Consider the following 3,755-nt stretch of genomic DNA (forward strand, 5'->3'; position numbering starts at 1 on the left):
GCGAGATCCGGGAAACTTCCTGTCATCTAGGACTCGCGGTATATAACATACCCGAGATAAGTACCCGATCATTGCCTTTCCCCTGACGACACTAGACAAAGAGTCCACTCGATTGGTACACAACCCACATGATGTACGTCTTACGGGCACCAACCCTGGACCGTATCATCCATGCGGGGACCAATGGTGTGCCCGGAACACGTAAAAATGACATAGTCGACCTACCTAGTACGACCTCGTCATGAGGGTGACCACATATCACACCGACCACTAGTAATGTTGCCTCTTCGCTAGCACTGACCAAAGTAATCAATAAAGCCCCATCCCATAAAGGGGTATCGTGGTCTCACATGTAAGGTTGGGGCGGTCGACACATCATAAATCTAATCCCATTTCCGAAACCACTCACACAAAACCTTTCCGATACACCACTTCTTTCTCATGTGGTCATCCAACTCAACACCATCACCCTCGGGCATTAGTGGCACCCGACGGGGTTTTCGTAAAGCCTTTGATATCAACTCTGTGTTACCATCATCATGCATATGCTCATCTATGCATAGCACTACTACTACTTGTCAACTTTTATCAGCGTGACCCTCATAGATGGTAAGGTCATGCTCAATGCAAGTGCTCTGGTGGAGCCATAGGTAACACCATGCTGGGGTGCATCGATTAATCTTGACTATATGCATCAGAATAAAGTAAGCAACATGTCATGCATAAAACATTTTCTTAGACATGGTCAAAGGGTTGCTTGCCTTGATCATCTAGGTATCCTGGGTCTTCGGGGTCTTCATGTCCAACTCCTTCGTCAAACGAGTGATCTATCATCGTAATAAATATAATACTAATAAGAAGCACACTCAAAAACACAAAACAAACTCACTTTAAAAATGTTAATCTATTCTAAAAAATCTTAACTTTAGTTTTAAAAATGTTTGTCTCTGGTTTTGATGTAAAAGAAAATTTTAAAATCTATTTACTAGGAGCTAAAGTATTTAAACAAGGCATTTTAATTAAAGCTATGTATGAAAGTTTTTGCAAAAATTTGCACAACAACACTAATAAATTCTAGACATTTTTAGAATAACTGTGGTTGAAAAATATTTAAATTTTATTAAATATTTAATCTTGCAAAAATCATTTAAAATCAGATTTAAAAAAAGGGGCTCAACCCCTGGCCTGGCTCGGCCAGTGGCGGGGCCGGCCCAACTGGCCAATACGCCAGTTAGCCAGCCAGCTAGCCTAGGTGCGCTCGCGCCATGAGGTTTCAACCTGATGCGCGGGCCCCTGCGGTCAGCGGTAGAGAGAGGAGAGAGGGCGAGAGACTGGCCACCGACAGGTGGGGCATGCATGTCGGGGTCGTCTTCCCCCTCTAGCAGAGCGGAGGAGAGGCACGCCGGCGGCGGCTCCAATGCCCTTGTGGCCAAGAGATTGCAGGAATGGCCTTGTGGCATCGTCGCCTACCTGTTGGTGGTCGAATGAACGACGGGGAGGTCCTGGGTCACCGGCGACGACGTGGCCCCGACAGAGATGATTCGGGTGGTGGAGGAGACGGGTGCGACGGGCAGGGAAAAGCTCGGAGAAGAGGTGGGGAGGCTTCCTGAGCTTAGTACGGTCACGGAGGAGGTGAGAGGAGCGAGAGAGCTGGCCTGTAGCCCGAGATCGACGGAGCTCCGAAGCAGGGAGGCCTCAGTCGATCTCGAGCACTGGAGCTCTTCTTGCTTGAGTGGAGTGGCTAGGGGTTCAATTGAGGGTCTTGAAGAGTGGGGTGAGATGCTGGAGTGAGGGGGAGGGCCTATTTGTATGCCAGCAGCGATGCACCGAGCGGGGGAGCGCCGGTGGTTTCACCAGAGCTGCAGAGAGAGAGAGGGAGAGCTTGGGGGTCAAAACCACAGTTTCGTGGACGTGGTTTGAGACTCCAAAGACTCAATGAGAGGGAGCGGGCCTCTACGCGCGTGCTATGGGGCCACGTCCTACTGACTGAATCGGGTGCACGGGGGCACGCGTCACGTGAGTTAGTAGAGAGTGGGAGAAGGGGGCCCTCAGACTGCTCTGAATCAGATGGTTGTCGGGGACATGGAGAGAAACCGAGGGGAGGTGAGAACAGGCCAGGGTTAGCCTCCCTTGCCTTGGGTGCACCCTGTAGCGCACCTAGAGCACAGGTTTTGTATGCCACGGCATGCTGACGCGCTCTGGGGTATTTTGGCACTGTCTTTCTTCTCTAAGGGGTGGCTTAGATGCCCCTCGGTTACTAGGAACTGAGAAGAGCAAGGCCGGTCAAAGGGAGAGTCTTAAAGAGATGCTGTCGATTTGAACTAGAAACTAAATTGGTGATTTTGGCTTACTCATATCAAACAAAGGAGGAGCCACCCGTCTGCAGTTGAGGAGTGGTGCTGGCAACATGTGCTGGGAGTTTGGAGAGAAGGGTGTGGCTGTAGAGAGTGCTAGGTGTTGTTTTACAAATCTGGTTGAAGGTGTTTGATCCGGCTTTGGGGTAGCTAACCTCCACCTATGATGCATGTCGTATTTTGGGCTCCACAAAACCCTAAAGATTTGAACTCAGGGGCATGTACGTAGATCTCTCTCAGGCTCGCCTCACCTAGCTCTCTACTCGCTGGGTTTGGCAGAGAACTCACTCGATGGTGAGGAAGACAGAGAACACAACAGTTTACCCAGGTTCGGGCCGCTGAGAAGTGTAATACCCTACTCCTGTTTTGGTGGATTGCCTCTTGTGGAGGTTGGTGGATGAACTAGTATAGTGTTCGAGGGCCTCTGGGGGCTGGGTGGCCTTCGTGTGGTGCGGTTGTGCGAATGAATGGATTGGATTGGATCGGGGTGGATGGGATCACCCTCTATGAAGTCATTTGTCCTCTATATAGAGCAGCGGCCCGGGTCCTCTTCCCTCATCGCAAGGGCGGGAAGGGATCTCACGACGGCCAACTTTGAAGGGGAACAGAGGAACATGATCCCCTACCCAATGGTGGTCTTCGCGTGCGAAAGTGGTTGCCAGCGCTGTAGGGACGGGTCCAGGGATGACGTATGTCCTGCTGGCTGGCGGCGATGGCTTTGTTAAACTAGAAAGGAAACCTTTGGAAGATTCCTTGGGAACCCGCGCACGTCCTTCCCTCCTTCGCACAAAAGGGGGAACTGCACCATCCTGCTGTCAGCGGATCACCTGTCTGTCTCCGCATCATCCTTGACTCCTGAGGCCGGGTCTAGCCTCGGAATATCCGCCGCTCCGGAGGGATCCTCAGGAGGCCCCCTGCAGGTCTTAAAGTTGTTCCTCCTCGTGAGGCTTGGACCCTCGCGAGGGCCTTCACTTGGGTGGTGCCGGACCTGTTAGTTTTTGGTCGATGAAGTGGGCCAACCCTAGGCCACAGGCAGGCAGGTCTGGGTACCCCCATTTCCAGAACACCGACAGTAGCCCCCGCTACCAAGGCGTGCTTGGGCTGGCTTCTCAGCGAAGCGTTGAGGGCGGCCTGAAGCGTCGTGGGCCCTCATGGCCGACGGGCCAGGCGGCACACATGTCCAACCGCCATACGGCGACGCTCTCGCTCCTCGAGGCGTCCGGGGCACACCATACCATGATGTCACGATCTCCAAGAACTGTGTCGGCCATCATTGTTACTCATTTAATGGCATCGGTGTGGCCTCACCATGCCCAACGGCCCTCGCAGACATGACCGCTCCATTGTCAGATGAGGCGACATGGGCGGCAATGCTCCCGCTGGCCCACCTTGCAGCCCCGA

The 3,755-nt window shown here is 52.5% G+C and overlaps 1 pseudogene; it reads right to left on the bottom strand.

The window, feature by feature from the left end:
• Positions 1-2,877: 2,877 nt before the first annotated feature.
• On the bottom strand, positions 2,878-3,507 carry LOC123441778 (annotated as a pseudogene).
• Between the last annotated feature and the right edge of the window lie 248 nt (positions 3,508-3,755).

This window comes from Hordeum vulgare, chromosome 3H (assembly GCF_904849725.1).
Source record: "Hordeum vulgare subsp. vulgare chromosome 3H, MorexV3_pseudomolecules_assembly, whole genome shotgun sequence".
In the NCBI taxonomy this organism is placed as follows: Eukaryota; Viridiplantae; Streptophyta; class Magnoliopsida; order Poales; family Poaceae; genus Hordeum; species Hordeum vulgare.